A 23,105-nucleotide genomic window follows, 5' to 3' on the forward strand; every position below is an offset into this window, starting at 1 on the left:
GAGATTTTGACTGAAATTGACCCATCACTTGGCTTGTTTCCCTTTCCTATCCTGTTTCTCTCCCTTACTGGTTTCTCCTGAGAGCACCTTAATCATTTATTCACAAATTCTCCCCTCGGGGTTTGCTTCTGCAAGTCCTGATTGTGTTAGTTTGGGTCTACCAAGAAGCAGATGCCAACATTTGATTAGATGTGCAAGAGGTTTATTAGGGAGGGAGCAGGAGCGGGAGCAGGCAGTGAGAGCTTGCAGACCTCAGTGCAGGGCTGACACCTATGGAAAGAGAGAGGGAAGGCAGAAGTGAAGTGCAGCTCCAAGAAAGGTTTGACTTTGCCAGTGGGGAGATGTCAGGCCAAACTTCTTGTAGGAAGGGTCTGGCAGTTTGCCAGAATGGACCTGCCCTGGTTACCTCTGCCGTGCTCAGTCACTGACCTAGAGCCACCCTCAGAAAGCCTGGCCTCGGTGCAGGTGTGGTGGACCCAGCAGGCAGCCGTGGGGCTGTCAGTCAATTATGTTTCCCACAGGAAATGGTCTGAGGGGAGCCTTTTCATGGCCACCACACTCTCCTAAGTTTTTGTTATAATATTTTCTTCATTCGTTTATTCTCAACTAATACATATATTAGTTGTGTGTCTGTGTGTGTGTATATATATATATATGTATATGTGGATGAACCTGGCACTTTGAACAAAACAGAAGAGTTAACTATCCTCATGGAGTTTTTATTCTATGGGAGAAAAGATTTTTTAAAAAGTAAAGAGAGGCCTTCCCTGGTGGCGCAGTGGTTGAGAATCTGCGTGCCAATGCAGGGGACACGGGTTCGAGCCCTGGTCTGGGAGGATCCCACGTGCCGCGGAGCAACTGGGCCCGTGAGCCACAATTACTGAGCCTGCGCGTCTGGAGCCTGTGCTCCGCAACAAGAGAGGCCGCAATAGTGAGAGGCCCGAGCACCGCGATGAAGAGTGGCCCCCGCTTGCCGCAACTGGAGAAAGCCCTCGCGCAGAAACGAAGACCCGACACAGCCGTAAATAAATAAATAAACAAATACTTTAAAAAAAAAAAAAAAAAGTAAAGAGAAACATAAAAGTATTTCGCTGTGAAAAATGCTATGAAGGAAACAATAGCATATATTGAGTGCCCTTGTGTGCTTGAATTCTTAGTGCTTTACATGTATGAACTGTTTAGCCTTCCCAGCAACCTTGTGAGGTAGGTACTCTTTATTATTCCCGGTTTACAGAAGAACCTGAGATGAAGAGTGCTTAAGTAACGTAGCCCCAAGGTCCCTCAAAACCAAAGGAATGAGAGACTGAGGCAGGGGATGCTCCGGCAGTATCGAACTTTTGAGTTGCCAGAAAAGACCTCTCTGAAGAAATGATATTTAAGCTAAAGCTTAAAGAATGGAAAGGAATGAGCTGAATATTTGTGAGGGTGGGGTTTGGCAGAGGAAGGCGAGAAGGACGTTCATATGACTGGTAATTTTTCATTCTGTGTGTTTACAAATGTTTATAAACGAAGGTCACGATTGTTCAGTCCTGGTCACCGTTGCAGGGGTGCTCAGCACGTTTCCCGCTCCTCACTGGCCGTTCCCACCACCTTTGCCCCATTCTTGTAACAAACAGTCGTGGGCATAGGACCAGGCCTGGCCAGCAGTTAAGCCTTTGAAATTTTTCTTCTGCAGCCGGACAATATGGCTGTTGTACTAGTCAGAGTTAGATCTCTTTTATAAAACAATAGAAACCTGCTCTGGTTAGTATTTTGAGAAGTAAGTTATTGGGAGGGTATCGGGAAGCTCATACAAGTAAAAGGCTGGAGATAAAGCTTGGGCAGGCCTCAGTGGAAGCAAGACATAGCTTCAGTCTTAAGATGCCCTGCCAACACCATTTCTATGGCTTGGCTCTGCTCCTGGATTCGGCAGCCCCTGGGCACTTGTCACCGCATCACTGAGCACCACGCCGCTGCAGCTGTCCTGCGTCATCTCCAGCTCTCAGACCTTTGCACGTCTTCCTCGAGATTCAAGTTCATGGCTGACGGTATCTGATTGGCTATACTCAGGTCTCGTGCTTGTGCTCTAGCTTCCGGGGAACAGGTAGAGTTACACCTGTCCCTCCTTGCTTTCAGCTTCTGTAGTGAGCTGCAGAGCCCTATTTTGGGATTTCCCTTCAATTGGAAAGAGTATTTGGATGCTGAACAGCAAGTAGGATAATATCCATTGGTGATGCTGGCTGCCTAGCCCGATTCTCTGTTACCACAGGAGCCGTGGTGAATATTGAGCTAATGTTGCCATCTTCCTTATCACTTGGAGAAAGCCCATCTTCAGAAAGAGAAAAGGAGGCCAACACACAGACACAGAGCTAACAGATGGACTATAGGAAATGAAAAGAGAAGGGGAGGATCTAAGGTACAGCTCGGTAACTATAGTTAATAATACTGTATAGTACACTTGACATTTGCTAAGAGAATAGATCTTAGGTGTTCTCATCAATCACAAAAAAGGTAACTAGGTGAGGTGATAGGTATGTTAATTAGCTTGATTGTGGTAATCATTTCACAATGTATACATTTATCAAAACCATGTTGTACACCTTAAAATACACAATTTTTATTTGTCAATTATACCTCAATAACACTGGAAAAAATTAAAACTTGCCCTACTAGATATATGCTTATTAGAATCATAACAATTAACATGCCATACTAATGGTTAAGGGAAAGAAAAATTGACTAATGAAAGAAAATAAGGAGCCCCCAAACAGACCCACACATATGAAGAAGTTTTATCTATGTTTCATTGTATCCCATTTGAAGACATTGTGACTAAGAGTCAAGAAGAAAATGGGAGATTATATGATAAATCATTCTGGGACGATTGGTTATCCACACGTGGGGAAAAAAAAAGATCCCTCATATCACACAAAAAAATTTCAGGTGGATTAATGACACAGTCTGAAATACAAAATTAAATTATTTAGAGCATATCCAATTACCATGGAGTAGGGAGGGATATCGCAAACAAAATACAAAAAGCATAAAACATAAAGGAAAAATGGATAATTTTGTCTACATTAAAATTAACTTCAGCTCATTAAGAAGACAAGATAATAAAAATGGAAAGACGGGGCTTAGAGTGGTGGAAGATATTTGCGACTCTTATAACCAGTGATTAGTGTCTAGAATATATTAAAAACTTTTACAAATCAATAAAAAGGCAAACAAGTTAAAAATGGTAAAAGACATAAACAGGAAATTCATACAGAAGAGGAAATATGAAAAGATGCTTAGCTCCCTGGGTAATCAGGGAAATGCATAAAACAATACTGAGATATTGTTTTCTCATCTGTGAGACTGGCATGAGTTTAAAAGCCTGATGTGAGACTCCCCTGGCGGTCCAGTGGTTAAGACACCGTGCTTCCACTGCAGGGGGCACAGGTTCGATCCCTGGTCGGGGAACTAAGATCCCTCATACCGTGCGGCGCGGCCGAAAAAATAGAAAAAAGAAAAGAAAAAAAAAAGCCTGATGCATGTTCGTGAGGAGGTGGGGCCTGTATAGTCAGCTAATGGAAATGTAATCTGGTACAGCCATTTTGGAAGAGAATTTGGCATTCTATAAGGTTGAAGGTGTAATACCCTTCAATCCAACAATTCTCTAGGTATAAACACAAGAGGATTTCTTATATTGATGACATGTACACAAATGCTTATTTTGGTACTGTTGGTAACGCCACAGAATTGGAAACACCAAGTGTCAATCAATGAATTGGTGAATAAATATTAAAATATTCATTTGCTGAGTGTAAGGCAGAGAAAATGAAAGAGCTAGATGTATTTGTTTCAGTGTGAATAAATCTCTTTGGTTGGAGTGATCATGTTTGACTTTTGTAATTTTCACTAGGGATGTAATAAGCAAAATGAGAAAGCCTTTGGAGGAAAGAGAGAAAGTTCTGGGATTGCCAAGGGAAAAGCATTTTGTGGATGAAGTTTTTTTTTCCATTAAAATAGGATCATTTAACTTTGCCTCTCCTATCCATAACGCAAATTATCTTAAATTCCATTGGAATGATACCTTCTTTAAAGTAACTTTAAAGAAGTAGTTTAGTAAGTAACTTACTAAAGTTTCTTACCACGAGAGGTCAGCATTTGCATGGAAATATCTCCTCTAAAGTAGAAAGACGAAGAGACAGAAAAGTGAACTTTTTGTATTTAGATGTATTCCTATCTGAAGTGGATTCTGGTAGTACTGACCTTAACGGCCTTAGTCAATGCAAATTGTAAGTAAGTTATTACTACAGAAAATGGTATATACGTATAGTGCTGTGTTAGAATACTTCCTTAGTTCTGAGCAACTCAGCAGGTCCATCCACACTACAGAAGTCAGGGAGGCTCAGCTGGACTCTGGTGTTTTTTTCTTTCAAGGAGCTCCTCTAATGGCTGTTTGTGTCAGTTTAAAAAACAAGTGATACAGACCTACACCAGGGGGAATTACTAAGTTATGACTATTTCATGAGGTTTTGTGACCTTCACTCTAGCATGTGCTATTTTTATTCATAGCTCTTAGAGAAAAAGGGAGCACTTTGCCCTCGGGGCTAGAAGAGGCCTCTGCACTTGGTTCTGGTTAGACTTTCCACTAAAATGCTTTTTTGCCCGACTCTAGCTTCCTTCCTCCCACTTTGTAAATGGAAAGTCGTGAAAAGGTTCCTGTTTTTTTAATTCATTTTTAATTAATTAATTATTTATTTATTTATTTTTGGCTGTGTTGGGTCTTCGTTTCTGTGCGAGGGCTTTCTCCAGTTGCGGCAAGTGGGGGCCACTCTTCATCGCGGTGCGCGGGCCTCTCACTATCGTGGCCTCTCTTGTTGCAGAGCACAGGCTCCAGACACGCAGGCTCAGTAGTTGTGGCTCACGGACCTAGTTGCTCCGCGGCATGTGGGATCTTCCCAGACAAGGGCTCGAACCCATGTCCCCTGCATCGGCAGGCAGATTCTCAACCACTGCACCACCAGGGAAGCCCGAGGTTCCTGTTTTGATGTCAGCACCAGACCCACGCTAAATCGTCAGTGGTTGATGGCAATGAATCATAGAGGGGGTGTCTAAGATAGCATTTTTGTTCAAACATCTATCCCACAGTGATTAGCACACTGCCTTGTACTTGAGTATCTGCCTTAATGAAAATAGAAATCTGATCAATCCATTCCTTCAGTGGCTCCAAATAGCTTTCAAGACCTAGTTAAATTAACTCCACATTCAAAGCTATTCATAGCAGGGCCCTGCCCAATCCATCAGCCTTATATATTGATATATTCCTATTCATAATAAGTTACTATATGCTAAGCACACATCGTGTGCCATCACTGTCTTTTATACTTTATATACATGATCTCATTGATTCCTTACTTTTTGAGATATTGTATGCAAACGAGGAAACCAAGACTCAGAGAATTTTAAAAAATTCTTTACACGACTAGGATTTGGACTTGAGTGTTTTTGATTCTAAAGTCATAATTATGTATTGCATTTCTCTTGTCTTGCCTCATAACCACGTACTCTGCAGTCAGACTGAGCTACTCTCAGTTCCTTTTATGTCTTATAACTTTCGCGTACATTTCTGCTTCTTCCGGAATGCCTTTCTTCCCTGCTCTGACTAGTCGAATCCTTCTTGTTTAAAGCTCAGCTTAGTCATCACTGCTGTGGTTGACCCTCCCCGATCTATTCAACTGTGTTCATGGCCCCCGCTCTGAGGACAGAGTAGTTTTTCTTAGCATGTACATGAGGGAGTATGGCAGAGGATTCGGGAGTTAACTGCTGACGTTACCCTGGAAGAACCATTGCTCTGGTTCTTCAGAAGAGAACGTGTGGAAATCCACTTTTAGCTTGCACCCCGGCAAGGAAATGTGTTCAAAATAAGGGAGCAAAATAAGTCCATCTCCTTTGACCCCGAGGTATAATTACTAGGAGAGGGAGAGTACTGATTGAGCAGTAACTGAAGTTTCAAGAAGGAGCTCCCAAGGTGGAGTTGCAGGGCTAAGAGAATAGAAAAAGATATTACTCGGGTGAACAAATCAAATGGGCAGCTGTGTTTAAAGGCTAGACCTGAAATGAACTCTGAGCCTTTGCAAATACAGGAACCAAAAGGGCCTTGAAAGTGAGGGAAAACAACTCCTACCTAAACTACAGGGAGGACTTGTGTGCTCAGAATGGGCAAATCAGGAGGAAGCAACACTCCTTTCTTAAAATTCTTTCCTTAAGGTAGCTAATGGCTATTTTGAGCATGCTACCTGGGAACAGAAACTTTGAGGGATTATATCTCCAACATGCCTTTTCATTTCTTTCTCAAAAATTGGGAGCTAGATTTTCACTTAGATTTGTACCATGAGCATTGCCTTTCTTATTTCGCAATGGCTTCTTCCTCTTTTTTTTTTTTTTTTTTTTTTAAATGTGCATCTTGTACAGTTTTCTAGTTGCTGAGACTCTGGAAATTTCCCGGCAAATTATGGTTCCATTTTCTTGAGAGCAAGGAATTCTTTAAAGATATGGCCTTATTAGTTTCCCATTTCAAGTAATTTATTTTTATCACTCATCTTGAAAAAATATTATGAGAAAGAGAAGGGAATTAGTATTTACTGAAGATATGCTAAGTGCCAGACAACTCTTTCACATGCATTATCATAACTCCGCTCCCCCAGGGTTTCCCAAATTTGAATGAAGAATATACCTCTTTTTAAAAAGGAAAACATTTCCACAGACCCCTTGTAATGATTAAAGTTATTTTATGTTTCTTAAGCGAACAAACATAAAACTAAATACAAACAGCTCATGTATATGGCATTCATGTAACTACAGGACTAAAAGCAAATATACAAATTAAATCGAAACAAACTTCAAATGACATAAATAATAGGCAATGTAATTTTGTTAAAATAAAATTAAGGCTTGCAGTATAAATACAATATTGATTCTCATAGTGCAGTTTTTTTTCACTTCGGCATTTCTATCTGCTGTGTGATGATTCCATTTCACATTACCACTTACTCTTTGAACTACTGTGAAAATCCGAGATTTTTACAGCACATCGTGATATGATTTAGCCTTTGCTTGGCCCAAATGATTATTTCATTATGAAATCCACCTCTGTTCTTGTTTCATTACAATAAAAAATCAATCATGACAATAAAAATAGAACTATGTCCACTCCTCGAGGGTGTATTCTTGGTGTCTAGAACAGTACCTGTCACATAGTAAGTGCTCAATAAATGTTTATTGGCTGGAACAGTTAATGAACAAAAAAACACTTGGGGCTAATACATTATTACCTGTAAGGGCAGTTTCTGAGACCTTGTGGTGATAATAGATTGTTCGATGGTCGTCCAGATGATTCACAGTGTGCTTATATTGCTGAGATAATATTTTGAGGCATTATTTATTGATTTCTCTCTGTGTTTTCCCCCTCCAGCCCTTCCCTTTCTTCCTGCCCTGACTATTCCAGCAGGTACGTGGATTCTATGGCAATGACCTCATGGGAGGGGTCTGGCGGGTCGGAGAAGCAGACTGTCTGTAAGCTTTCTTGGATTGTGTTCCCTAAGCCTCCAGGTGACAGAGCCCCTTTTGGATCTACTTTTCCTCAGTGTGCTGCTTATCCTCCATCCGTACCTTCAGATCCACTCTCCATTCTTCTCCATCCTGATCTGTGCCCTTGGAGGCTGCTCATTATGAATTGTATCACTGGTCCCTCTTGTCTTTTGGCTTCTGCTTGGATTTGGCCAGTGGGAGGCACTGGCATGAGACCGAGGGACGCATCTCAGTGGCTACTTGTTTGGACATAAGTCCTTGCTCCCACACAGGCCGCCATGCTTTGGTGTTTGGGGCTCTGTGAAAAGTCACAGAGTTGAGACAAAGCCCTGGAGATGTGGGGTGAGGGGAGCAAGGAGACCTGAAGTTAAGTTGTTTGTCCTCCTGGTGGAATGGTAGACTCAGAGTTAGAAATTAAGTTTAATTATAGAGAATTAAGTAATATATTTTTCCCTGCTTAAATTTGCAGATTGAGATTCATACCCTCCATGGTATTTTTTTTAAAGGTTATCATTACAGTGGGAACTCCAAACTTAAAAATTGTCCCAGTGAACTCAATGGACCCCATCCAGGAATCCAGTTTGAAATACACTACACTATGTCATACTGACCTTTGGGTTGCAAAATTCTAAAAGCTGGTTTCCGTGTGCATGAACAAAAATTGTGATTAAAAGTTACACTCTGGGCTTCCCTAGTGGCGCAGTGGTTGAGAGTCTGCCTGCCGATGCGGGGGACACGGGTTCGGGCCCTGGTCTGGGAGGATCCCACATGCCTTGGAGCGGCTGGGCCCGTGAGCCACAATTGCTGGGCCTGCGCATCTGGAGCCTGTGCTCCGCAACAGGAGAGGCCGTGGTGGTGGGAGGCCCACGTACCGCAATGAGGAGTGGCCCCCACTTACCGCAACTGGAGGAAGCCCTCGCGCAGAAACGAAGACCCAACACAGCCATAAATAAATAAATTAATAAATAAATAAAATTTAAAAAAACCAAACAAACCCATACATATAAAAGGTCTCCTACCACACACTTAGTTCAAAAAAAGAAAAAAAGTTACACTCTGGGAGGCAGCAAAACATAGTGGATAAGAATGAGGAATCTGGATTCAGATTCCCGCCTTGCCACCCACCAGCTACGTGACTTTCAGTAAGTCTGTGCCTGTTTCCTCATCTGTAAAAGTACGCAGAACTTTGAGGATTAAATAAGATAACGTGTAAATAACTTAGAAAGGCGCACATAATAAGTTCTCAATAAGTTTATGGTAATTATTACTCTGATCTCAGTAGTCAAACACCGCTTCATTTCACTGTTTACTTGCCACTCACCCTGCAGTGCACAGCAGAAGGCACTCATGAAGAAATGAATAAAGGGTTTATCTGCTTCCAAACAGATGGTTAGCCATTCACCAAAAAAAATCCATTTCTTCTTTTTCTTTGGGCAGGCAGCTACACTACATTCCTTGCACCCTTGCAAGTAGGCATACAATGCAATGAAGTTCTAACCAATGGTTTGTGAGAAGTTTTACATGTCACTTTCGAGCTAGAGTTTCTAAAAGGCAGGGTTTTTAAGTGCCCTCTTCAGTGTCTTGATGCAGAAGATGACAAGGCCGTAGGAGATGACACAGCCACAAAATGGATGGAGTCTGGTTCCTGAATTGCCATGTGGAGGAGAGCGGCCAAACAATATCTCCTTCACACTGAATTCTGGGAAAAAAAGAAACTCCTATGGTCTTTGAGCCATTATACATTTTTTGAGGGCTGTTTATTATAGCAGCTAGTGTTATCCAAATTAATATACTCTTCTCATAACTCTAACCATGATGGAGTACATGGAAAGGGTGGATATTTGCAGTCAAATATGTTGTCTATTTGGATTCAGATTTTCAGGAGGGAGAGGGTGGGGCAGAAACTAGAAAAATGGGATCCTTTTATATCTTGTTTTTTCATAAAGCCAGAACCCTCCCAGATCCTTCTGGTCTTCCCCGTGGTGTTTCACCCTGGGCAGTGTTTCCCCCCACCTCTCCTCTATCATTTTCTTTGTTATGAGAGCTTCCAGGCAGCAGTCTCCTCAGCTCAACCATGAATGGCATCTGCTAGCAGTGCTGGCCCCTTTTTATATCTGGGTCATGCTGTGTGTGTGTTTCTGCATTAGTGGGAGAAAGAGTTCTTCCTGACCCTTTGGTTCCTTTCCCAAATGATCCACTGGCAATTTGTAAAGTGAAAGGTTGGTCTTCCAACAGTCCATAAATAATGTGACTTACTAATCAAAGAAATATCATCATACACAAGGCATTTAACTGGTTTCATTGAAAACAAGGTTTATTGTTATTTTGGGAAAATATTTTAAAATTCCAGATTAACTGTGTATCTACTTCTTGAGACAAAATACCTTACTTTCAGTGAGCACTTTCTAGAATGAAAGGCCCACCCCTTCACTAAATGGCAAAACCAGGTAGTAGTTTCCGTAGTATTTGATCACCAACCTCCAATCTAAATTATGAATTTGACAGAGACACTTCTTAGGATACAAAAAAACACCCATTGGGCAAATGTGTATATGCCCCTAGAATGGCCTATCCCGAGTGGGCTCAAGTGGGTTCATTCTGAGGGTGCTGCTGCGATTCTGGGCAGCCCAGGAAGGCCTGGCTTGGGTCAATTTCAGCGTGGCTCTGCTCCAGGCTCTGTCTGGAGGCCTCCCTAATGGGAGGTGTGGGCGCTGTCCAGTTCTCTGCCTTCTTCAGGGCACTGCCAACCTGCAACCTTGGCTTGAAAGGTGTAATAGCACAACTAAAAACAAATTGTAGGCACATTTTTACCTGGAGTTGCCAACTGTCCTGGGTTGACCATTCTTATCCAAAAAGCAAGCCTGAATCGTAGAGAAAAATAAGCACTTCAGAAACATTTGGAAGTTTCTCTCTCTTTTAAACTCCTCAAACCTGAAACGAAAAGAAGGCAATACTTCTTAAGTTGCCATAGGTAGATTCAAGCTACATTGATAATTTTTGCTATCAACACTTCATTTTACATTTTAAAACAATATTCCAACCCTGCAAAAAATTACTCTTTTGGCAGGTTTTCAGGAAATAAATACTTAACCATGTTAGATTTTAGAAAAAAGGAAAGAAAATTAGTCACTCAATACTTTGAAGCATCCAGTAACTTCTAAGTCCCTGGAAAAATCAACACAAGGCAGACCTCTTGCAGATTTCTTAACTTTTCTATTCTCCTAGAAATACCAGTCTCTCAGCTGGCTGGAACACAATTTGTGAGCCAGGATTGGCCCAAACCAAATTGCGGTTTTTCATTTTTCTACAGCAATGGCATTCAAACTGGTAATAACAGCCACAGTGTAAAGTGTACCCTCCAAAACTGGGCAGAGTGGGAGCTGGCACACGGATGTTTTTCTGACCTGCTGTGTAGAGGGTGTCATGTTCTGGCCAGTCGCTAGAGTAGTAGTGACCACCCACTGGGCAAAGAACTTATGGGAGAAACTATGTATTCTCCAGCCTAGCACTACTCTCTGGTTTGGCAGAGTGGGGTGCCAAGGAAAAGCACAGACTTAAGCACCAAAGAGCCTCACTCATATCACATCCCTGCCCTGAACCTACCACAGTGGGAAACTTAACCAGCCACCTGCTATCCATTTACCAGCACAGTGGAAAGAAAGATCATAGGATCTTGGTGCTGGCTGGAGATGGACTGCTGCCATGTTGTACCCCCTCTCAGGGTGGCCTTATAAAGGCTCACTTTATAAAGAAGGAGAAGTACCCTGAGATACAGATTGATGTGAATTCTTGGACAAGAGTGAATGGCTTGACTGCTTGGTCGGGGCCCAGAAGGAACAAAATTGGAAGGTCCATGGTGAGGAAATCTGGGGAAGAGGCATGAGGATGTATCTGTAGTTGTGGGCACAGAGTATGTGTATCTTTGTATCCTACATTAATGCCCACCGGAGAACCCTCACTGGAGAAGAAGCTCTCAACCACAAGGTAGACAAGATGTCTCATCTTGTGGATGTGGACAGCTAGTGATGAGCCTTGGGGAGACCAGACCACCCACTTGGTGGCAGAATGATGTCAATTTCAATTTGTCCTTTCCAGAATTGATATACCTACCCTACCCACATGTCTCTCTTAATATCACCACCCAAGGGCTCACAGAATTCCTGATCTATTAAAAATGGCATCCTGCACAGCATTGTGGCAAAGGGCACATGAACACGAGATCTACTGGTCTCCCCAGAGATCTGATCAACCAGAAGTAGCTAGTCTAATGGGAGAGTGCAAAGACTGTTGAAGGCTCAGCCAGGGTTCTAGCCTTGGGGCAATAACCTGCAGAGTTAGGGTGCTGTCCTCCAGGGTGCAGTATATCCACTAAGTCAGTGGCTATAGTGCTATGCTCCCAATAACTAGAATTCACAGGTACAGGAACCAAGGGATAGAAATGGGTGTGGATCCTCTCAGGATCACTGCTTATCAAGCTTGCAACTTTAGACTCTGCCATTTTAAAGGTTCTGGTTTCCACAAGGGGAACACCAGGCAGCAGTTGAACTTGAAGCTGTGACTATGTCAGGTCATTTTAGGCTCCTCATGTCAGTGGAAGAACTGGCAAAGAAAAGAATTATCCCCTTGGTGGGCAAAATTGACCCTAATTACCATGAGGCATAGGATTGCTCCTACATAATGAAAGCATGGAGGAGTTGACTGGAACCCAGAGGACTCACTTGGGTGTCTCTCGGTGCTTCCATGCCAGCAATAAGTGGGCAACTTCAACAGCTATGGCTTGATGAGGCCAAGGCAGCTGAGGACTCAGGGCTGAGGTTCTGGGTCAGCCCATCAGGCAGGAAGCCTCAGCTGTCTGGAGTACTGGCCAAAGGTGAGTGAAATCTAGAGTGGGTGGTGGAGGAGGTAAATGAAGGCTTTATCTTGGGATCTGCTTTCCAGGGAACTCAAGAAAGATCCCCAGCATCTGGCACAGGATCTAGAACACAGTAGGGAGGCCCTAAGAGGTTGACTATATGAATCTTTGATGAATGTATGAATGAATAGCTATGCCTTGTGCTCTGTGGCAAAGATGCTCAAGTTAATTCACATTTGAGAAGTGCTGAGGGATCTCAGGGAAGGTCTGTATGTTAACACGTGACACCCCCAGCCTCTGTTCAGCAGGGTTCACTCACTGTTCCTCCCACCAAACCAGGGTCTCATGTTGAAGGCTCACACACAGCTTTGGAAGTGCACCAGACCCCCTCAGTGCTTGCCTCCACAAGCCACTGTGTCGCCAGCAGGAACTCATTATTCCTCAGAGTCAGAGCGACAGAGAGAAACACGATCCTTAAGGCTTAACCATTTTCTTTCCCCCAAATAAAAAAGCCAAGTCACACATGGCTATAATTTGGATGCTGTGTCACTTTCACACTTTATTTCTCCACACATAAGCCAGTTGAATGTTTTTGAAAGTGACTGAATGAATTTAGTTTTTAAATTATCCCATGTACCTTACCCCGATAAATTACCAAAATAAGTGGCAAGTGTAATATAATTACAGCGTTGACAGTGGTCTAAGGCTCAGCTCTATGAAAAATTGCTTTCCCTCCACCCCTTCATCTCTCTCCTGGGATTGGTTGGTGGGAGATGAATTCTCCAACAAATGAGCTGTCTTCTTGAGATGTAATCGTAGGCCTGGAAGGACTTGGAGGTGTTTTTGCCTAGTGCCCAATGCCAAAAGCAGAGGCTCTGCAGATAGGGTCAGAAATCTATCAGTCTTTCACTCTTTTCCCATCTTTTTTGCTTTCTCTTAGTTCTGACATTTTACAGCCTGGCTCACTGATTCTCAGCTCTTACATTTCTAGTCCATTCTCGTATGCTAGAATTTTGGTGGCATTTGTGAAGAGATTGAAATACTCAGAACAACAGTAAACAAGTAAGCAATAAATTACCATGCAGCCACTGCTCGGGTTTAACACTTTCTCAAGGTGTTATGAAAGCATCCACAGTCATTGCCTCATTCACCTGGCAGCTTTTCAGGCCGTGTTGTTGTTTCAGAAGACCTTTTTACTGTCCTGGCCTTTTGCTCACATGGTTAAATTAGCATAAAATTTGCCTTTGGTACTAGCCTGATAAAAATATATGCTTTACCGCCTTACAGTAAGTTCCACATAGCTCTATATTGCTTTTCACAGCTTTGTCACCTCTGTGTTTCATTTTTTGAACAACTCTGTAACAGTAAGTATGGTAGTTGTGCCCAAAATGAAATTTATATGTTGATCAATATTTGGCCACATGTTAGTAATGGATTTGTGAGATGCCACAGTACTATATGTGACCTACCAATTAAGAATCCTGGATCTAGCTAGTAGTGAAGAAAACAGTATAAGAGTTATGAGTTATGAGATTAAAGCCTTGAATGTTAAGACCTGAAACCAGAAAACCCCTGGAAGAAAACAGAGGCGGTAGGCTCCTTGACATAGGTCTTGGCAATGATTTTTGGTAATCTGACACCAAAAGCAACAAGCGAAAATAAACAAGTGGAACTATATCAAACTAAAAACTTCTGCCCAGCAGAAATGAAAAGGCAACAAAATGAAAAGGCAACCTACTGAATGGGAGAAAATGATGGCAAATCATAGATCTGATAAAGGGCTAATATCCCAAATATATAAAGAACTCATATAACTCAATAGCAAAAAAAAAAATCTGATTAAAAAATAGGCAGAGGATCTGAATAAACATTTTTCCAAAGAAAACATATGAATGGCCAGCAAGTACATGAAAAGATGTTCAACATCACTGATCACCAGGAAAATACAAATCAAAACCACAATGAGATATCACTTCACAGCTGTCAGAATGACTTATCAAAAAGGTAGGAAATAACAAGTGTTGATGAGGATGTGAAGAAAAGGGAACCCTTGTGCATTGTCTGTGGGAATGTTAATTGGTGCAACCACTATGGAGAACAATATGGAGGTGGCTCAAATTAAAAATAGAACTATCATATGATCTAGCAATTCCATTTCTGGATATTTTTCTGAGGAAAACAAAACCCTAATTTGAAAAGCTGTATGCAGCACCCATGTTTATTGCAGCATTATTCACAATAGCCAAGATATGGAAACAGCCTAAGTGTTCATCGATGGATGAATGGATAAAGAAATTTTGGTATATATACACAGTGGAATACTATTCAGCCTTAAAAAAGAATGAAATCTTGCCATTTGTGACAACATGGATGGACTTTGAGGGCATTAATACTAAGTGAAATAAGTCAGACAGCGAAAGACAAATACTATATGATCTCTCTTATATGTGGAATCTTGAAGAAAAACAACAAAAACCAAAAAACTGAGCTCATAGATACAGAGAACATGTTGGTGATTGCAAGGGGTAGGGGGTGGGGGTGGGAGAAAGGGGTGAACTTTTTTTAATAGATTGAATAAATTGAACTCAAAAAGTCAAAAAGAATATTATATTTTCCAAGCTAATGTAACCACTAACATAATGTCAAAATAATGTCTAAATAGCAAAACAAAAAGTAGAGAAGGGGGCAAAACAATATTTGATCCAAAAGAAGACAGGAAAGGGGAGAAAGGGAACCTGAGAAAGTGAGACACGAAACACGTGATGCTTGATTTAAATCCAAATACACGACAATCACATTACTTGTAAGTGGACTAAATATTTCAGTTAAATAACAAAGATTAACCACTATACACCTTTTAGAATAGCCAAAGTCCAGAACACTGTAAACACCAAATGCTGACAAGGATGTGGAACAACAGGATCATACATTGCTGGTGAGAATGCAAAATGGTACAACTACTTTGGAAAACATTTTGGCAGTTTCTTACAAAACTAAACATACTCTTACCATACGATACAGCAATCATGCTCCTTGGTATTTACCCAAAGGAACTGAAAACTTATGTCCTCTCAAAACCCTACACACGGATGTTTATAGCAGCTTTGTTCATAATTGCTAAAACTTGGAAGCAACCAAGATGTCCTTCAGTAGGTGAATGGGTAAACTGTGGTACAGCCAGGCAATGGAATATTATTCAGCACTAAAAAGAAATGAGCTATTAAGCCATGAAAAGACATAGAAGAAGCTTAAATGCATATTACTCTTTATTAGTAATATGATAAATAGTAATTGAAAGAAGCCAATAAGAAAAGGTTACATACTGTATGATCCCAACTATATGACATTCTGGAAAAGGCAAAACTATGGGGACACTAAAAATATGTGTTACTAGGGGTTCCAGGGGAGGGGGAGAAGGCTGAATAAATAGGTGGAACACAGGGGATTTTTAGGACAGTGAAACTATTTTGTATGAAACTATCAATATAATGATGGCTACATGTCATGTGAACCCTAATGTAAACTATGGGCTTTAGTTAATGTAGCACTATTGGTTCATCAATTGTAGCAAGTGTAGTGCACTAATGAATGATGTTATTAAGAGCAGAAACTGGGGGAGGGGGTGGTTGAGAGGGTATATGGCAGCCCTCTGTACACTCTGCTCAATTTTTCTGTAAACCTAAAACTGCTCTGAAAAATAATGATTGAAAAATTTACGAGTTATGTTTTTAAGACAAAATTATCCAAAACTTGGAAATAACATAAAAGGATGAATATACATCCGTGCAAATGTCATTCTGTCGCATTGACCAACAAGCCCATCAATGGGCCATCAGAACCTTTAGGGAATGAAACTTCGGCAACTTAATGGCTCAAACGCTGTAAAGCTGGATGTTAATGAAGATAATTGATAAGCTGCCAGTGATTTTTGACCAGTAGAGGAGCAGATGATTTCTGTCTGGCTGAAGAGATAACTCCAAAGGTTATGGCCCTATTGTCCTGTTAGTGTAGCTTTATATCTAATTTAGCAACTAAAAAAAAATTTATTTTTATTTTTTCACTTTGTAATTCTTTTTTTTTTAAATTATTTATTTATTTATTTATGGCTGTGTTGGGTCTTCGTTTCTGTGCAAGGGCTTTCTCTAGTTGCAGCAAGTGGGGGCCACTCTTCATCGCGGTGCGCGGGCCTCTCACTATTGCGGCCTCTCTTGTTGCGGAGCACAGGCTCCAGACGCGCAGGCTCAGTAGTTGTGGCTCACGGGCCCAGTTGCTCTGCGGCATGTGGGATCCTCCCAGACCAGGGCTCAAACCCGTGTCCCCTGCATTGGCAGGCAGATTCTCAACCACTGTGCCACCAGGGAAGCCCTGTAATTCTTTTTTTAATTTTTATTTTATATTGGAGTATAGTTGATTTACAATGTTGTATTAGTTTCAGGTACACAGCAAAGTGATTCAGTTATACATATACATATATCTATTCTTTTTCAGATTCTTTTCCTATGTAAGTTATTACAGAGTATTGAGTAGAGTTCCCTGGGCTATACAGTAGGTCCTTATTGATCATCTGTTTTATATATAGTAGTGTGTGTATGTTAATCCCAACCTCCTAATTTATCCTTCCCCCCACCTTTCACCTTTGGTAACCATAAATTTGTTTTCTAAGTCTGTGAGTCTGTTTCTGTTTTGTAAATAAGTTTATTTGTATCATTTTTTAGATTCCACATATAAGTGACATCACATGATATTTGTCTTTCTGTCTGACTTACTTCACTTAGTATAATAACCTCTAGGTCCATCCATGTTGCTGCAAATGACATTATTTCATTCTTTTTTATGGCTGAGTAATATTCCATTGTATATATATACCACATCTTCTTTATCTATTCCTCTGTCGATGGACATTTAGGTTGCTTCCATGTCTTACCTACTGTAAATAGTGCTGCAATGAACATTGAGGTGCATGTAACTTTTCAAATTATGGTTTTCTCTGGATATATGCCCAGGAGTTGTTATTGCCCTGTTAGTATAGCTTTGTATCTAATTTAGCAACTTTTTTTAAAAAATAGACTTTATTTTTTAGAACAGTTTTAGATATACAAAAAAATTGAGTAGATAGTACAGAGGATTCCCTTATACCCTGCACCCAGTTTCCTTTATCTTAACATCTTACATTAGTATGGTACATGTGTTATAATCAGTGAACCAATATTGGTTCATTATTATTAACCAAAGTCCATACTTTACTCAGATGCCCTTAGTTTTGACCTAATGTCCTTTTTCTGTCTCAGAATCCCATTCAAGAGACCACATTACATGGAGTTGTCAGGTCTCCATAGGCTTTCCTTGGCTTTGACTGTTTTTTGTTCCTTGTTTGTTTTTGATGGCCTTGACAGTTTTTAGGAGTACCAGTCAGATATTTTGTAGGATATCCTTCCATAGCAATGTGTCCAATGTTTTCTGCACGAATAGACTGATCTTATGGGCTTTTGGGAGACAGACCAAAGGATAAAGTGCCATTTTCATTACATCATATCAAGAGTATATACCATCCACATGATTTATGACTGTTAATGTTGGCTTTGGTCACCTAGCTAAGGTAGCACTTGTCAGGTTTTTCCATTCTCTCCCCTCCCTCCTAGCAACCACTGATCTTTTTACTGTCTCTATAGTTTTGCCTTTTCCAGTTGCTATTATTGGTGACCTCTTACAAGAGAGGTTGTCGAAAGTGCTACCTTGCTTTTAAAGCTCCTTAAGATGATTCTGTGTGCCCTTCAGACTCTTATCAGGTCACATTAAGGATAATGGTATTGTAGACAGAGTGGTGGGAGAGTGGGATGGAAACAGTGCTGAGTTTGAGGACCCCTCTGCTGCTCAGTGCCCAGTCCTTTAACACCTTCAGCCTCAGCTTCCTCATTTTGTAAAGTAGGAAATGTCATAGCAGCGCAATGATACTATAAGTGATAAAATATCCTAATCCACTGAGATGTTTGTCTGAAATAAATTTATATGTGTGAAACACTTCCTAAGCACTACAGAAAGATAAATTATTACCATCTAGTATAGGGGCTGGCAAAATTTTTCTGTAAAGGAACAGATAGGACATGTCAGTTTTGTAGGCTATCTGGTCTCTATTGCAACTGTTCAACTCTGCCATTGCTGTTCAAGAGCAACCATGGACAGCGCTTAAACCAATGAGCACAGCTGTGTTCCAATAAAACTTTATTTATAAAAACACGCAGGGGGCTGTATTTGGCCCACAGACTATCGCACGCTGACTCCTTGTCAAGAATATGCATGGAAAGACACAAACCACTCTGCCCCCTTCCTCCTGAAATCTCTTCCAAATATAGTGCTGGCGAGGACATTCAGTAATTTATTGGGAGTCTTGACGCACAGACTACAAAGACCCTAGGTGGATTGAGTCCATACACATATGATATAAATAAATAAATGATGGAATAAATTAATAAGAGGGGGAGAAGAGACAGATCTCAAGGCTTGATCCTGAGGCCAGATGTACCACTGTGGTACTGCTGATTGTGAGGAGCTCCAGGGAGCGGTGTATCCTTGAACATTTTATCCTGGGTGTCCGATAGGTGGAGGTTCTGAAGACTAGAACGTCAGCAAGGATATACGGTGCTCGGCCATCGCATAAGACGCCTGAGGAGAGAATGGTGCCAATTTGCAGAAAATAGGAAAAAGAGGGTGTTCAGGTGAGTGGTAAAGGGGTTTGAGTAAGGACGTCAGGGTGCCCCCAATTTCCTGTATTCCCCAAAATTCCCACAAAAGAGAAGAGCTGAAAGGGCTCCTGCTCTGAAGACAGGCTAACAATTGCCATCCATGGAGGAACTCTTTTTTTCTTTTTAATTTTGCAAAGTTTTCTAAACAGGTAGTGTCAGTTTGCAAGCCCCCCGAGCTGGGTGCTAAGCATGCGGAGTCTTCGTTATCTCACCCTGGGAGGGCTGGCTGCTGCCTTGTCTCGGAGGACAGATTTTATTTATTTATTTTTTCTGGAACTGCCTCCTAAATGCCTTGTGACAGCCAAGTTCCCAAGGCCAAGGGCCTCACTCTGCTTCATTCCACCTGCACAGTTGCAACTGGGAGGAGATGTGTGGGAACTGGCTGAACTTTCTGATCAATTTTTCCCTAAATCTAAAACTGCTCTAAGAAAGTAACGTCTATTAGCTAGTGGGAAGCAACCGCATAGCACAGGGAGATCAACCTTGTGCTTTGTGACCACCTAGAGGGGTGGGATAGGGAGGGTGGGAGGGAGGGAGATGCAAGAGGGAAGAGATATGGGAACATATGTATATGTATAACTGATACACTTTGTTATAAAGCAGAAACTAACACACCATTGTAAAGCAATTATACTCCAATAAAGATGTTAAAAAAAAAAGAAAGTAATGTCTATAAAGATAAGGAAAAAATGGTCCACTTATAAATGTCATCCCCCCTTATAAATGTCATCCCCCCTTTTGCCTCCTATCCCCAGATTTCTCCCCACAATGACTGAGTCCACCTTTGGAGACACCCTTCTTTGGGTGAAGTATCACCTTCCCAGCCTTTCTACCGAGGTTTTTCTCCCTCCCTGTCCCTTCCTCTGTCTCTTGTATTAGTGGCATTGGGTTTTTATTATTGAGATTTGGTTATTCTGGTGCAGACCCTGTAGGGTGAGGCTGGATCTTGTCTGAAGGTTGAGATCTGTGTCGTGTGAATAACTGGAGACAGGTGTCTCCAGGGTGGACCCATGGATCTGTAGGCAGGAGCGGGGCACTTTGGGGGTCTAGATGCCTAAAAGGTGCTTCTGGACAGGGGGTTTTCAAGGTAATGTCAGGCGGCACCCTGGAGTGAGGGAGGGAGCAGTCCAGGTGAGACCTCTCTTCCCTGGAATCCTCCATGGCTGGCAAGCTCTGCTTGTCTAGCAACTGGATGCTCTCTGTGACTGTTTATCTTTTATTGTGCTCTAGCCCTGACTGTAAGCCTTCTCCAGAGCTTCTAACCTAGAGAATGAAAGGGAGGGGTTTGGTCAATGCTTGGATGTGAGCGTTGACAGAGCAGTGTCCCCCTCCCGCTGTGATGACAGCAGGGATCCATGAGGCCCCAGGAGAACGTGAAGCTTAGGGACACATCAGGCTGTGTGGTCCAGGATGTTAGCCTTCAAGTGCTAATCTTGGGGATTGGTTTATTTTCTTATGAGAAGTGGTATTTTCTTATATAATCTCTAATACTAAGTAGGAGATTATTTCTCAAAAATAACAACGGGGCTAGACGGGGAAGGATGAGAATCCAGAGTTCATGCAAATGTTCAGACAGAAGATCAGCCTTGCCTGCTTTTCAGTGGTGCCCAGCGCCTTCCTGCGGGGGTTTCCGGTTGCTGGGAGCAGCCTGTCTCTGGCAGGTCTTCTCCTGGGTAGGTTCAACCCCAACCTGTATTTGGGTAACATACTGGGTTCCTGGCCTCCCCTGCTCTGGCCTCACGAGGTGCCCGTTGTGGCAGGGTGCGTGTCAGCGAGCTGAATTAGGGAGGAAAACAGTCCCCACAGGAGGAGGGAAGCAGCAACCCCAAATGCCAGGGCCAGTTGACCAAGCTGCCAGTTCTTACTGCAGACTGTGGAAGAATGCAGCACATGTGATCCTGTTGCCTGCGATGGAAGACGAAAACAGGAAAAGGTAATGCTGGGGCTCTATGATTTCAAAACACTGTGGCCACAGAGTTGAAAAGTGAGCATAAACAATCTTGAGCAGATGATTTTTTCATGCCTTCAGAAGAGTATGTGCAGTGGCGCTGGCTGCTCCTAAGCTGTCATCATCTTAAACTCAGGTTTCACCTGCCTGGGGGGGCAGGCAGAGGACTTCAGGGCTTCAGTGGACTTTAAGGCAGTGCTTTTTCCACCGAAAGAACTCTTTCAAATGGACTCTGGGGTAAAAAAAAAAAAAAAAAAAAAATGGTAACAGCTTTCTCTTGGCTGATCCTCTTTCTTTTTCTCTTCCATTCTATGCATCTTTGTGTCTGTGTTTGTCTCCTATCTTTCTTCCTCCCTCCCTCCTTCCTTCCTTCTTCCCTTCCTTCCTTCTTTCTTTCCTTCCATCTATCTAGCCATCATTTAATTTTGGGGGGCTTTTTTTTTCTTTCTGAGAAATGCCAGGCTCTGTATGAAGGTGCTGGTCATTATTCCTTGTGCCTGTTGATTTAGGCCTCTTGGTATACTTCACCCAGTGAAGTTGTAGGTATAGGGTTGAAATAGGTGAAGTTCTGGTATAAAATGATTATTTCTTTGCAGAGTGTCAATTAAGTGGCATCTTATAGGACCTGAAATCCAGACTATTTTATGAAATGGACTCCAAACTATACCTTTGGAGTAAAAAGAGCTTATTTTCACATAGTATTGTCCAAATGGAGGCATGGCAAATAGTTCTTTAGAAACAAGTTGTTATTACCATCAATAACAAGGTAGTGTGTGTCTACAATGTCCATGATCATTGTATATGCCGATTAAGCAAGAGAAAAATCATTATTCATTTTACTATCTATGAACATCATGGCGGAAGGTTGGAGCTAGGAAATCTTTTGGCGGGGGCAGGATTATAGATTTTTAAGAGCATCTTAACAAGTCCACTGGGGACTCTTTCTTGCTTTTTGTCTGTTTGAGCAGGATTTCCCACAGCATCAGGCTTCCGTGCTGTTCCTCTTGTGCCCCTTTCCTCCCAGGTCTCAGTAAGTGGGACCTGGAGCTGCCTCATGCAGCTGAGTTCAGCCAGCCTCTCCCATATCCTGTCTGACCTTCAGCTCTCCTTTAGTTGGCCTTTTAGAGTTTGGTTGAAGTTCCAGGAGAGATGCTTCCAGTGGGATTTGTGTGGAGCAGAAAGTCATATTTCTACAGGTCATGAGGAAGGAGGTAGAACCTGTGAAAAAACTACTTATGATGGGGCCAGAGCCTTTCCATGCAGCCAAGCATCTGTCCATCCATGCTTGCATCTATCCTTGCAAGTATTCATGCATTCATCCTTCCATCTGCCCCTAAAACAAAGGGAGGACACAACGGTATATGAATTCATTCTATTCATTTTGGTTAGATACGATTTATATGCATAAAAAGACTAGTGTATTTCATCCAAGTTTTCAAACTTTTTTTAAAAAATAATGAACCTCAAATGGAACCTCATATGAAATAAATATGTAGCCATCTGGATAGTGATCTGGAGCTACATTTGCTCTGCAGATACCCTCCTTCCATCCACTGTAGCCCCTTCACAGGATCCCTGGGCTCCCCAGAGCACAGTTTACAGACTGCTGTATGAAACAAAGTATTGGTGATGTGGTACAGGTGGTGGGTCTTGGGGGAATTAAGGAAAGAGCTCACTGGGGGCTGCAGACTTTTGAGGAAGTGTCTTGAAAGAGAGGGTGTCCTTGAAAGGCGAGTCATGTTTGGACCTGTGAAGAGGAGGGGGGCACACACTAAGTGGCAGGTAGAGGCCAGGGATTTGATGAGCAAAGGCCCTGGAAGTGGAGGTGGGGTACAGGTAGGAGGGGTGTCAGTCAGGGTCCAATAAGAAAAAGATGGCACCCTCAGTCTGGAACCAACTGGAAGCCAAGAGCCAATGGAGCCCATAAAGATCTACCTTCCAAAACCCAGAGAATGGTGGAGAAGGGATCTGGAGGGACAAATAGAAAATAACCACATAGAGAACTGCT

At 42.0% G+C, this 23,105-nt stretch overlaps 1 long non-coding RNA gene across 7 annotated transcripts in view; it reads left to right on the plus strand.

Moving 5' to 3' along the window:
- LOC309640258 overlaps positions 1 to 23,105 on the plus strand; it is an 83,895-nt gene that overhangs the window by 5,746 nt on the left and 55,044 nt on the right. For 4 of the 7 annotated variants that reach the window (XR_014252131.1, XR_014252132.1, XR_014252133.1 and 1 more), the window contains exon 1: positions 19,129 to 21,082. The exons of 2 other annotated variants lie outside the window; for them this stretch is intronic. This is a non-coding gene — a long non-coding RNA (uncharacterized lncRNA). One more of the 7 variants, XR_014252130.1, reaches the window with a different exon arrangement.

Source organism: Balaenoptera physalus (genome assembly GCF_965194825.1).
Source record: "Balaenoptera physalus genome assembly, chromosome: 12".
Taxonomy (NCBI): domain Eukaryota; kingdom Metazoa; phylum Chordata; class Mammalia; order Artiodactyla; family Balaenopteridae; genus Balaenoptera; species Balaenoptera physalus.